At 41.6% G+C, this 9,486-nt stretch overlaps 24 non-coding genes and 18 pseudogenes across 24 annotated transcripts; all 42 read left to right on the top strand.

Moving 5' to 3' along the window:
* The first annotated feature begins 2 nt into the window (after positions 1 to 2).
* On the top strand, positions 3 to 121 carry LOC134891488 (5S ribosomal RNA; annotated as a pseudogene).
* A 107-nt stretch (positions 122 to 228) lies between these two features.
* Positions 229 to 347, top strand: LOC134887275 (5S ribosomal RNA; annotated as a pseudogene).
* A 107-nt stretch (positions 348 to 454) lies between these two features.
* On the top strand, positions 455 to 573 carry LOC134892077 (5S ribosomal RNA; annotated as a pseudogene).
* A 107-nt stretch (positions 574 to 680) lies between these two features.
* Positions 681 to 799, top strand: LOC135065731 (5S ribosomal RNA). Its single transcript, XR_010252004.1, has one exon. It is a non-coding gene; the product is annotated as a 5S ribosomal RNA (ribosomal RNA).
* A 107-nt stretch (positions 800 to 906) lies between these two features.
* Positions 907 to 1,025, top strand: LOC134892422 (5S ribosomal RNA; annotated as a pseudogene).
* A 107-nt stretch (positions 1,026 to 1,132) lies between these two features.
* On the top strand, positions 1,133 to 1,251 carry LOC134889512 (5S ribosomal RNA; annotated as a pseudogene).
* Positions 1,252 to 1,358: 107 nt separating this feature from the next.
* Positions 1,359 to 1,477, top strand: LOC134884544 (5S ribosomal RNA). Its single transcript, XR_010168688.1, has one exon. It is a non-coding gene; the product is annotated as a 5S ribosomal RNA (ribosomal RNA).
* Positions 1,478 to 1,584: 107 nt separating this feature from the next.
* LOC135060355 (5S ribosomal RNA) lies at positions 1,585 to 1,703 on the top strand. The gene has a single exon (XR_010246749.1). It is a non-coding gene; the product is annotated as a 5S ribosomal RNA (ribosomal RNA).
* Positions 1,704 to 1,810: 107 nt separating this feature from the next.
* LOC135059150 (5S ribosomal RNA) lies at positions 1,811 to 1,929 on the top strand. Its single transcript, XR_010245564.1, has one exon. It is a non-coding gene; the product is annotated as a 5S ribosomal RNA (ribosomal RNA).
* A 107-nt stretch (positions 1,930 to 2,036) lies between these two features.
* On the top strand, positions 2,037 to 2,155 carry LOC134900345 (5S ribosomal RNA). Its single transcript, XR_010173858.1, has one exon. It is a non-coding gene; the product is annotated as a 5S ribosomal RNA (ribosomal RNA).
* Positions 2,156 to 2,262: 107 nt separating this feature from the next.
* On the top strand, positions 2,263 to 2,381 carry LOC134900344 (5S ribosomal RNA). The gene has a single exon (XR_010173857.1). It is a non-coding gene; the product is annotated as a 5S ribosomal RNA (ribosomal RNA).
* A 107-nt stretch (positions 2,382 to 2,488) lies between these two features.
* On the top strand, positions 2,489 to 2,607 carry LOC134897480 (5S ribosomal RNA; annotated as a pseudogene).
* Positions 2,608 to 2,714: 107 nt separating this feature from the next.
* Positions 2,715 to 2,833, top strand: LOC134900343 (5S ribosomal RNA). The gene has a single exon (XR_010173856.1). It is a non-coding gene; the product is annotated as a 5S ribosomal RNA (ribosomal RNA).
* Positions 2,834 to 2,940: 107 nt separating this feature from the next.
* Positions 2,941 to 3,059, top strand: LOC134900722 (5S ribosomal RNA). The gene has a single exon (XR_010174229.1). It is a non-coding gene; the product is annotated as a 5S ribosomal RNA (ribosomal RNA).
* A 107-nt stretch (positions 3,060 to 3,166) lies between these two features.
* LOC134890016 (5S ribosomal RNA) lies at positions 3,167 to 3,285 on the top strand (annotated as a pseudogene).
* A 108-nt stretch (positions 3,286 to 3,393) lies between these two features.
* On the top strand, positions 3,394 to 3,512 carry LOC135070406 (5S ribosomal RNA). Its single transcript, XR_010256572.1, has one exon. It is a non-coding gene; the product is annotated as a 5S ribosomal RNA (ribosomal RNA).
* A 107-nt stretch (positions 3,513 to 3,619) lies between these two features.
* On the top strand, positions 3,620 to 3,738 carry LOC135067834 (5S ribosomal RNA). Its single transcript, XR_010254043.1, has one exon. It is a non-coding gene; the product is annotated as a 5S ribosomal RNA (ribosomal RNA).
* A 107-nt stretch (positions 3,739 to 3,845) lies between these two features.
* On the top strand, positions 3,846 to 3,964 carry LOC134894777 (5S ribosomal RNA; annotated as a pseudogene).
* A 107-nt stretch (positions 3,965 to 4,071) lies between these two features.
* LOC134885931 (5S ribosomal RNA) lies at positions 4,072 to 4,190 on the top strand. Its single transcript, XR_010170032.1, has one exon. It is a non-coding gene; the product is annotated as a 5S ribosomal RNA (ribosomal RNA).
* A 107-nt stretch (positions 4,191 to 4,297) lies between these two features.
* LOC134894915 (5S ribosomal RNA) lies at positions 4,298 to 4,416 on the top strand (annotated as a pseudogene).
* A 107-nt stretch (positions 4,417 to 4,523) lies between these two features.
* On the top strand, positions 4,524 to 4,642 carry LOC134895440 (5S ribosomal RNA; annotated as a pseudogene).
* Positions 4,643 to 4,749: 107 nt separating this feature from the next.
* Positions 4,750 to 4,868, top strand: LOC135065341 (5S ribosomal RNA). Its single transcript, XR_010251624.1, has one exon. It is a non-coding gene; the product is annotated as a 5S ribosomal RNA (ribosomal RNA).
* A 107-nt stretch (positions 4,869 to 4,975) lies between these two features.
* LOC134885589 (5S ribosomal RNA) lies at positions 4,976 to 5,094 on the top strand. The gene has a single exon (XR_010169702.1). It is a non-coding gene; the product is annotated as a 5S ribosomal RNA (ribosomal RNA).
* Positions 5,095 to 5,201: 107 nt separating this feature from the next.
* LOC135066212 (5S ribosomal RNA) lies at positions 5,202 to 5,320 on the top strand. The gene has a single exon (XR_010252466.1). It is a non-coding gene; the product is annotated as a 5S ribosomal RNA (ribosomal RNA).
* Positions 5,321 to 5,427: 107 nt separating this feature from the next.
* Positions 5,428 to 5,546, top strand: LOC134892670 (5S ribosomal RNA; annotated as a pseudogene).
* Positions 5,547 to 5,653: 107 nt separating this feature from the next.
* LOC135070056 (5S ribosomal RNA) lies at positions 5,654 to 5,772 on the top strand. Its single transcript, XR_010256230.1, has one exon. It is a non-coding gene; the product is annotated as a 5S ribosomal RNA (ribosomal RNA).
* A 107-nt stretch (positions 5,773 to 5,879) lies between these two features.
* Positions 5,880 to 5,998, top strand: LOC135069057 (5S ribosomal RNA). The gene has a single exon (XR_010255249.1). It is a non-coding gene; the product is annotated as a 5S ribosomal RNA (ribosomal RNA).
* A 107-nt stretch (positions 5,999 to 6,105) lies between these two features.
* Positions 6,106 to 6,224, top strand: LOC134900342 (5S ribosomal RNA). Its single transcript, XR_010173855.1, has one exon. It is a non-coding gene; the product is annotated as a 5S ribosomal RNA (ribosomal RNA).
* Positions 6,225 to 6,331: 107 nt separating this feature from the next.
* Positions 6,332 to 6,450, top strand: LOC134894206 (5S ribosomal RNA; annotated as a pseudogene).
* A 108-nt stretch (positions 6,451 to 6,558) lies between these two features.
* LOC135070405 (5S ribosomal RNA) lies at positions 6,559 to 6,677 on the top strand. The gene has a single exon (XR_010256571.1). It is a non-coding gene; the product is annotated as a 5S ribosomal RNA (ribosomal RNA).
* A 107-nt stretch (positions 6,678 to 6,784) lies between these two features.
* On the top strand, positions 6,785 to 6,903 carry LOC134892669 (5S ribosomal RNA; annotated as a pseudogene).
* Positions 6,904 to 7,010: 107 nt separating this feature from the next.
* Positions 7,011 to 7,129, top strand: LOC134885688 (5S ribosomal RNA). The gene has a single exon (XR_010169799.1). It is a non-coding gene; the product is annotated as a 5S ribosomal RNA (ribosomal RNA).
* A 107-nt stretch (positions 7,130 to 7,236) lies between these two features.
* Positions 7,237 to 7,355, top strand: LOC135069051 (5S ribosomal RNA). Its single transcript, XR_010255243.1, has one exon. It is a non-coding gene; the product is annotated as a 5S ribosomal RNA (ribosomal RNA).
* A 107-nt stretch (positions 7,356 to 7,462) lies between these two features.
* Positions 7,463 to 7,581, top strand: LOC134900340 (5S ribosomal RNA). The gene has a single exon (XR_010173853.1). It is a non-coding gene; the product is annotated as a 5S ribosomal RNA (ribosomal RNA).
* A 107-nt stretch (positions 7,582 to 7,688) lies between these two features.
* LOC134890015 (5S ribosomal RNA) lies at positions 7,689 to 7,807 on the top strand (annotated as a pseudogene).
* A 108-nt stretch (positions 7,808 to 7,915) lies between these two features.
* On the top strand, positions 7,916 to 8,034 carry LOC135070404 (5S ribosomal RNA). The gene has a single exon (XR_010256570.1). It is a non-coding gene; the product is annotated as a 5S ribosomal RNA (ribosomal RNA).
* A 107-nt stretch (positions 8,035 to 8,141) lies between these two features.
* Positions 8,142 to 8,260, top strand: LOC134900339 (5S ribosomal RNA). Its single transcript, XR_010173852.1, has one exon. It is a non-coding gene; the product is annotated as a 5S ribosomal RNA (ribosomal RNA).
* A 107-nt stretch (positions 8,261 to 8,367) lies between these two features.
* On the top strand, positions 8,368 to 8,486 carry LOC134894372 (5S ribosomal RNA; annotated as a pseudogene).
* A 107-nt stretch (positions 8,487 to 8,593) lies between these two features.
* On the top strand, positions 8,594 to 8,712 carry LOC134891487 (5S ribosomal RNA; annotated as a pseudogene).
* A 107-nt stretch (positions 8,713 to 8,819) lies between these two features.
* LOC134892642 (5S ribosomal RNA) lies at positions 8,820 to 8,938 on the top strand (annotated as a pseudogene).
* A 107-nt stretch (positions 8,939 to 9,045) lies between these two features.
* Positions 9,046 to 9,164, top strand: LOC135061494 (5S ribosomal RNA). Its single transcript, XR_010247872.1, has one exon. It is a non-coding gene; the product is annotated as a 5S ribosomal RNA (ribosomal RNA).
* A 107-nt stretch (positions 9,165 to 9,271) lies between these two features.
* LOC134892421 (5S ribosomal RNA) lies at positions 9,272 to 9,390 on the top strand (annotated as a pseudogene).
* Positions 9,391 to 9,486: the final 96 nt, after the last annotated feature.

Here is a 9,486-nt window from a genome sequence, read left to right as displayed (position 1 = left end):
TCATCTACAGACACACCACACTGGATACGCCAAATCTCATCTGATCTTGGAAGCTAAGCAGTGTTGGGCCTGGTTAGTACTTGGATAGGAGACCACCTGGGAATACAAGGTGCTGTAGATATTTTTATACTGCCAACACCGTTCTGTTGATGCATTCCATTTTCAAACGTATTCATTTATGAACCAGTAGTAAGAAGTAGAAAAGTTCTAACAGAAACCACACAGCTCATCTAAAGCCACACCACATTGGAAACGCCCAAACTCATCTGATCTTGGAAGCTAAGCAGTGTTGGGCCTGGTTAGTACTTGGATGGGAGACCACCTGGGAATACAAGGTGCTGTAGATATTTTTATACTGCCAACACCGTTCTGTTGATGCATTCCATTTTCAAACGTATTCATTTATGAACCAGTAGTTAGAAGTAGAAAAGTTCTAACAGAAACCACACAGCTTATCTACAGCCACACCATATTGGATATGCCCAAACTCATCTGATCTTGGAAGCTAAGCAGTGTTGGGCCTGGTTAGTACTTGGATGGGAGACCAACTGGGAATTTAAGGTGCTGTAGATATTTTTATACTGCCAACACCGTTCTGTTGATGCATTCCATTTTCAAATGTATTCATTTATGAACCAGTAGTTAGAAGTAGAAAAGTTCTAACAGAAACCACAAAGCTCATCTACAGCTACACCACACTGGATACGCCCAATCTCATCTGATCTTGGAAGCTAAGCAGTGTTGGGCCTGGTTAGTACTTGGATGGTAGACCACCTGGGAATACAAGGTGCTGTAGATATTTTTATACTGCCAACACCGTTCTGTTGATGCATTCCATTTTCAAACGTATTCATTTATGAACCAGTAGTTAGAAGTAGAACAGTTCTAACAGAAACCACAAAGCTCATCTACAGCCACACCACACTGGATACGCCCAATCTCATCTGATCTTGGAAGCTAAGCAGTGTTGGAACTGGTTAGTACTTGCATGGGAGACCACCTGGGAATACAAGGTGCTGTAGAAATTTTTATACTGCCAACACCGTTCTGTTGATGCATTCCATTTTCAAACATATTCATTTATGAACCAGTAGTTAGAAGTAGAAAAGTTCTAATAGAAACCACAAAGCTCATCTACAGCCACACCACACTGGATACGCCCAATCTCGTCTGATCTTGGAATCTAAGCAGTGTTGGGCCTGGTTAGTGCTTGGATGGGAGACCACCTGGGAATACAAGGTGCTGTAGATATTTTTATACTGCCAACACCGTTCTGTTGATGCACTCCATTTTCAAACGTATTCATTTATGAACCAGTAGTTAGAAGTAGCAAAGTTCTAACAGAAAACACAAAGCTCATCTACAGCCACACCACACTGGATACGCCCAATCTCATCTGAATGTGGAAGCTAAGCAGTGTTGGGCCTGGTTAGTACTTGGATGGGAGACCACCTGGGAATACAAGGTGCTGTAGATATTTTTATACTGCCAACACCGTTCTGTTGATGCATTCCATTTTCAATCGTTTTCATTTATGAACCAGTAGTTAGAAGTAGACAAGTTCTAACAGAAACCACAAAGCTCATCTACAGCCACGCCACACTGGATACGCCCAATCTCATCTGATCTTGGAAGCTAAGCAGTGTTGGGCCTGGTTAGTACTTGGATGGGAGACCACCTGGGAATACAAGGTGCTGTAGATATTTTTATACTGCCAACACCGTTCTGTTGATGCATTCCATTTTCAAACGTTTTCATTTATGAACCAGTAGTTAGAAGTAGAAAAGTTCTAACAGAAACCACAAAGCTCATCTACAGCCACACCACACTGGATATGCCCAATCTCATCTGATCTTGGAAGCTAAGCAGTGTTGGGCCTGGTTAGTACTTGGATGGGAGACCACCTGGGAATACAAGGTGCTGTAGATATTTTTATACTGCCAACACCGTTCTGTTGATGCATTCCATTTTCAAACGTATTCATTTATGAACCAGTAGTTAGAAGTAGAAAAGTTCTAACAGAAACCACAAAGCTCATCTACAGCCACACCACACTGGATACGCCCAATCTCATCTGATCTTGGAAGCTAAGCAGTGTTGGGCCTGGTTAGTACTTGGATGGGAGACCACCTGGGAATACAAGGTGCTGTAGATATTTTTATACTGCCAACACCGTTCTGTTGATGCATTCCTTTTTCAAACGTACTTATTTATGAACCAGTAGTTAGAAGTAGAAAAGTTCTAGCAGAAACCACAAAGCTCATCTACAGCCACACCACACTGGATACGCCCAATCTCATCTGATCTTGGAAGCTAAGCAGTGTTGGGCCTGGTTAGTACTTGGATGGGAGACCACCTGGGAATACAAGGTGCTGTAGATATTTTTATACTGCCAACACCGTTCTGTTGATGCATTCCATTTTCAAACTTATTCATTTATGAACCAGTAGTTAGAAGTAGAAAAGTTCTAACAGAAACCACAAAGCTCATCTACAGCCACACCACACTGGATACGCCCAATCGCATCTCATCTTCGAAGCTAAGCAGTGTTGGGCCTGGTTAGTGCTTGGATGGGAGAACACCTGGGAATACAAGGTGCTGTAGATATTTTTATACTGCCAACACCGTTCTGTTGATGCATTCCATTTTAAAACGTATTCATTTATGAACCAGTAGTTAGAAGTAGAAAAGTTTTAACAGAAACCACAAAGCTCATCTACAGCCACACCACACTGGATACGCCCAATCTCATCTGATCTTGGAAGCTAAGCAGTGTTGGGCCTGGTTAGTACTTGGATGGGAGACCACCTGGGAATACAAGGTGCTGTAGATATTTTTATACTGCCAACACCGTTCTGTTGATCCATTCCATTTTCAAACTTATTCATTTATGAACCAGTAGTTAGAAGTAGAAAAGTTCTAACAGAAACCACAAAGCTTATCTACAGCCACACCACATTGGAAGCGCCCAATCTCATCTGATCTTGGAAGTTAAGCAGTGTTGGGCCTGGTTAGTACTTGGATGGGAGACCACCTGGGAATACAAGGTGCTGTAGATATTTTTATACTGCCAACACCGTTATGTTGATGCATTCAATTTTCAAACGTATATATTTATGAACCAGTAGTTAGAAGTAGAAAAGTTCTAACAGAAACCACAAAGCTCATCTACAGCCACACCACACTGGATACGCCCAATCTCATCTTATCTTGGAAGCTAAGCAGTGTTGGGCCTGGTTAGTACTTGGATAGGAGACCACCTGGGAATACAAGGTGCTGTAGATATTTTTTATACTGCCAACACCGTTCTGTTGATGCATTCCATTTTCAAACGTATTCATTTATGAACCAGTAGTTAGAAGTAGAAAAGTTCTAACAGAAACCACACAGCTCATCTACAGCCACACCACATTGGATACGCCCAAACTCATCTGATCTTGGAAGCTAAGCAGTGTTGGGCCTGGTTAGTACTTGGATGGGAGACCAACTGGGAATACAAGGTGCTGTAGATATTTTTATACTGCCAACACCGTTCTGTTGATGCATTCCATTTACAAACGTATTCATTTATGAACCAGTAGTTAGAAGTAGAAAAGTTCTAACAGAAACCACAAAGCTCATCTACAGCCACACCACACTGGATACGCCCAATCTCATCTGATCTTGGAAGCTAAGTAGTGTTGGGCCTGGTTAGTACTTGGATGGTAGACCACCTGGGAATACAAGGTGCTGTAGATATTTTTATACTGCCAACACCGTTCTGTTGATGCATTCCATTTTCAAACGTACTTATTTATGAACCAGTAGTTAGAAGTAGAAAAGTTCTAACAGAAACCACACAGCTCATCTACAGCCACACGACATTGGATACGCCCAAACTCATCTGATCTTGGAAGCTAAGCAGTGTTTGGCCTGGTTAGTTCTTTGATGGGAGACCACCTGAGAATACAAGGAGCTGTAGATATTTTTATACTGCCAACACCGTTCTGTTGATGCATTCCATTTTCAAACGTACTCATTTATGAACCAGTAGTTAGAAGTAGAAAAGTTCTAACAGAAACCACAAAGCTCATCTACAGACACACCACACTGGATACGCCCAATCTCATCTGATCTTGGAAGCTAAGCAGTGTTGGGCCTGGTTAGTACTTGGATAGGAGACCACCTGGGAATACAAGGTGCTGTAGATATTTTTATACTGCCAACACCGTTCTGTTGATGCATTCCATTTTCAAACGTATTCATTTATGAACCAGTAGTTAGAAGTAGAAAAGTTCTAACAGAAACCACACAGCTCATCTAAAGCCACAACACATTGGATACGCCCAAACTCATCTGATCTTGGAAGCTAAGCAGTGTTGGGCCTGGTTAGTACTTGGATGGGAGACCACCTGGGAATACAAGGCGCTGTAGATATTTTTATACTGCCAACACCGTTCTGTTGATGCATTCCATTTTCAAACGTATTCATTTATGAACCAGTAGTTAGAAGTAGAAAAGTTCTAACAGAAACCACACAGCTCATCTACAGCCACACCACATTGGATACGCCCAAACTCATCTGATCTTGGAAGCTAAGCAGTGTTTGGCCTGGTTAGTGCTTGGATGGGAGACCAACTGGGAATTTAAGGTGCTGTAGATATTTTTATACTGCCAACACCGTTCTGTTGATGCATTCCATTTTCAAATGTATTCATTTATGAACCAGTAGTTAGAAGTAGAAAAGTTCTAACAGAAACCACAAAGCTCATCTACAGCCTCACCACGCTGGATACGCCCAATCTCATCTGATCTTGGAAGCTAAGCAGTGTTGGGCCTGGTTAGTACTTGGATGGGAGACCACCTGGGAATACAAGGTGCTGTAGATATTTTTATACTGCCAACACCGTTCTGTTGATGCATTTCATTTTCAAACATCCTCATTTATGAACCAGTAGTTAGAAGTAGAAAAGTTCTAACAGAAACCACAAAGGTCATCTACAGCCACACCACACTGGGTACGCCCAATCTCATCTGATCTTGGAAGCTAAGCAGTGTTGGGCTAGGTTAGTACTTGGATGGGAAACCACCTTGGAATACAAGGTGCTGTAGATATTTTTATACTGCCAACACCGTTCTGTTGATGCATTCCATTTTCAAACATCCTCATTTATGAACCAGTAGTTAGAAGTAGAAAAGTTCTAACAGAAACCACAAAGGTCATCTACAGCCACACCACACTGGGTACGCCCAATCTCATCTGATCTTGGAAGCTAAGCAGTGTTGGGCTAGGTTAGTACTTGGATGGGAAACCTCCTGGGAATACAAGGTGCTGTAGATATTTTTATACTGCCAACACCGTTCTGTTGATGCATTCCATTTTCAAACGTATTCATTTATGAACCCGTAGTTAGAAGTAGAAAAGTTCTAACAGAAACCACAAAGCTCATCTGCAGCCACACCACACTGGATACGCACAATCTCATCTGATCTTGGAAGCTAAGCAGTGTTGGACCTGGTTAGTACTTGCATGGGAGCCCACCTGGGAATACAAGGTGCTGTAGATATTTTTATACTGCCAACACCGTTCTGTTGATGCATTCCATTTTCAAACGTATTCATTTATGAACCTGTAGTTAGAAGTAGAAAAGTTCTAACAGAAACCACAAAGCTCATCTACAGCCATACCACATTGGATACGCTTAATCTCATCTGATCTTGGAAGCTAAGCAGTGTTGGACCTGGTTAGTACTTTGATGGGAGACCACCTGGGAATACAAGGTGCTGTAGATATTTTTATACTGCCAACACCATTCTGTTGATGCATTCCATTTTCAAACGTATTCATTTATGAACCTGTAGTTAGAAGTAGAAAAGTTCTAACAGAAACCACAAAGCTCATCTACAGCCATACCACATTGGATATGCCCAATCTCATCTGATCTTGGAAGCTAAGCAGTGTTGGACCTGGTTAGTACTTGGATGGGAGCCCACCTGGGAATACAAGGTGCTGTAGATATTTTTATACTGCCAACACCGTTCTGTTGATGCATTCCATTTTCTAACGTATTCATTTATGAACCAGTAGTTAGAAGTAGAAAAGTTTTAACAGAAACCACAAAGCTCATCTACAGCCACACCACACTGGATACGCCCAATCTCATCTGATCTTGGAAGCTAAGCAGTGTTGGGCCTGGTTAGTACTTGGATGGGAGACCACCTGGGAATACAAGGTGCTGTAGATATTTTTATACTGCCAACACCGTTCTGTTGATCCATTCCATTTTCAAACTTATTCATTTATGAACCAGTAGTTAGAAGTAGAAAAGTTCAAACAGAAACCACAAAGCTCATCTACAGCCACACCACACTGGATACGCCCAATCTCATCTTATCTTGGAAGCTAAGCAGTATTGGGCCTGGTTAGTACTTAGATAGGAGACCACCTGGGAATACAAGGTGCTGTAGATATTTTTTATACTGCCAACACCGTTCTGTTGATGCATTCCATTTTCAAACGTATTCATTTATGAACCAGTAGTTAGAAGTAGAAAAGTTCTAACAGAAACCACACAGCTCATCTACAGCCACACCACATTGGATACGCCCAAACTCATCTGATCTTGGAAGCTAAGCAGTGTTGGGCCTGGTTAGTACTTGGATGGGAGACCAACTGGGAATACAAGGTGCTGTAGATATTTTTATACTGCCAACACCGTTCTGTTGATGCATTCCATTTTCAAACGTATTCATTTATGAACCAGTAGTTAGAAGTAGAAAAGTTCTAACAGAAACCACAAAGCTCATCTGCAGCCACACCACACTGGATACGCACAATCTCATCTGATCTTGGAAGCTAAGCAGTGTTGGACCTGGTTAGTACTTGCATGGGAGCCCACCTGGGAATACAAGGTGCTGTAGATATTTTTATACTGCCAACACCGTTCTGTTGATGCATTCCATTTTCAAACGTATTCATTTATGAACCTGTAGTTAGAAGTAGAAAAGTTCTAACAGAAACCACAAAGCTCATCTACAGCCATACCACATTGGATACGCTTAATCTCATCTGATCTTGGAAGCTAAGCAGTGTTGGTCCTGGTTAGTACTTTGATGGGAGACCACCTGGGAATACAAGGTGCTGTAGATATTTTTATACTGCCAACACCATTCTGTTGATGCATTCCATTTTCAAACGTATTCATTTATGAACCTGTAGTTAGAAGTAGAAAAGTTCTAACAGAAACCACAAAGCTCATCTACAGCCATACCACATTGGATATGCCCAATCTCATCTGATCTTGGAAGCTAAGCAGTGTTGGACCTGGTTAGTACTTGGATGGGAGCCCACCTGGGAATACAAGGTGCTGTAGATATTTTTATACTGCCAACACCGTTCTGTTGATGCATTCCATTTTCTAACGTATTCATTTATGAACCAGTAGTTAGAAGTAGAAAAGTTTTAACAGAAACCACAAAGCTCATCTACAGCCACACCACACTGGATACGCCCAATCTCATCTGATCTTGGAAGCTAAGCAGTGTTGGGCCTGGTTAGTACTTGGATGGGAGACCACCTGGGAATACAAGGTGCTGTAGATATTTTTATACTGCCAACACCGTTCTGTTGATCCATTCCATTTTCAAACTTATTCATTTATGAACCAGTAGTTAGAAGTAGAAAAGTTCAAACAGAAACCACAAAGCTCATCTACAGCCACACCACACTGGATACGCCCAATCTCATCTTATCTTGGAAGCTAAGCAGTGTTGGGCCTGGTTAGTACTTGGATAGGAGACCACCTGGGAATACAAGGTGCTGTAGATATTTTTTATACTGCCAACACCGTTCTGTTGATGCATTCCATTTTCAAACGTATTCATTTATGAACCAGTAGTTAGAAGTAGAAAAGTTCTAACAGAAACCACACAGCTCATCTACAGCCACACCACATTGGATACGCCCAAACTCATCTGATCTTGGAAGCTAAGCAGTGTTGGGCCTGGTTAGTACTTGGATGGGAGACCAACTGGGAATACAAGGTGCTGTAGATATTTTTATACTGCCAACACCGTTCTGTTGATGCATTCCATTTTCAAACGTATTCATTTATGAACCAGTAGTTAGAAGTAGAAAAGTTCTAACAGAAACCACAAAGCTCATCTACAGCCACACCACACTGGATACGCCCAATCTCATCTGATCTTGGAAGCTAAGCAGTGTTGGGCCTGGTTAGTACTTGGATGGGAGACCACCTGGGAATACAAGGTGCTGTAGATATTTTTATACTGCCAACACCGTTCTGTTGATGCATTCCATTTTCAAACGTACTTATTTATGAACCAGTAGTTAGAAGTAGAAAAGTTCTAACAGAAACCACACAGCTCATCTACAGCCACACGACATTGGATACGCCCAAACTCATCTGATCTTGGAAGCTAAGCAGTGTTTGGCCTGGTTAGTTCTTGGATGGGAGACCACCTGAGAATACAAGGAGCTGTAGATATTTTTATACTGCCAACACCGTTCTGTTAATGCATTCCATTTTCAAACGTACTCATTTATGAACCAGTAGTTAGAAGTAGAAAAGTTCTAACAGAAACCACAAAGCTCATCTACAGACACACCACACTGGATACGCCAAATCTCATCTGATCTTGGAAGCTAAGCAGTGTTGGGCCTGGTTAGTACTTGGATAGGAGACCACCTGGGAATACAAGGTGCTGTAGATATTTTTATACTGCCAACACCGTTCTGTTGATGCATTCCATTTTCAAACGTATTCATTTATGAACCAGTAGTTAGAAGTAGAAAAGTTCTAACAGAAACCACACAGCTCATCTAAAGCCACACCACATTGGATACTCCCAAACTCATCTGATCTTGGAAGCTAAGCAGTGTTGGGCCTGGTTAGTACTTGGATGGGAGACCACCTGAGAATACAAGGAGCTGTAGATATTTTTATACTGCCAACACCGTTCTGTTGATGCATTCCATTTTCAAATGTATTCATTTATGAACCAGTAGTTAGAAGTAGAAAAGTTCTAACAGAAACCACAAAGCTCATCTACAGCCACACCACACTGGATACGCCCAATCTCATCTGATCTTGGAAGCTAAGCAGTGTTGGGCCTGGTTAGTACTTGGATGGTAGACCACCTGGGAATACAAGGTGCTGTAGATATTTTTATACTGCCAACACCGTTCTGTTGATGCATTCCATTTTCAAACGTATTCATTTATGAACCAGTAGTTAGAAGTAGAACAGTTCTAACAGAAACCACAAAGCTAATCTACAGCCACACCACACTGGATACGCCCAATCTCATCTGATCTTGGAAGCTAAGCAGTGTTGGAACTGGTTAGTACTTGCATGGGAGACCACCTGGGAATACAAGGTGCTGTAGAAATTTTTATACTGCCAACACCGTTCTGTTGATGCATTCCATTTTCAAACATATTCATTTATGAACCAGTAGTTAGAAGTAGAAAAGTTCTAATAGAAA

Source organism: Pseudophryne corroboree, chromosome 3 (assembly GCF_028390025.1).
Source record: "Pseudophryne corroboree isolate aPseCor3 chromosome 3, aPseCor3.hap2, whole genome shotgun sequence".
Lineage (NCBI taxonomy): Eukaryota > Metazoa > Chordata > Amphibia > Anura > Myobatrachidae > Pseudophryne > Pseudophryne corroboree.
Note: the sequence above shows the minus strand (reverse complement) of the source record. Positions and strands in the feature narration are given on the sequence as shown.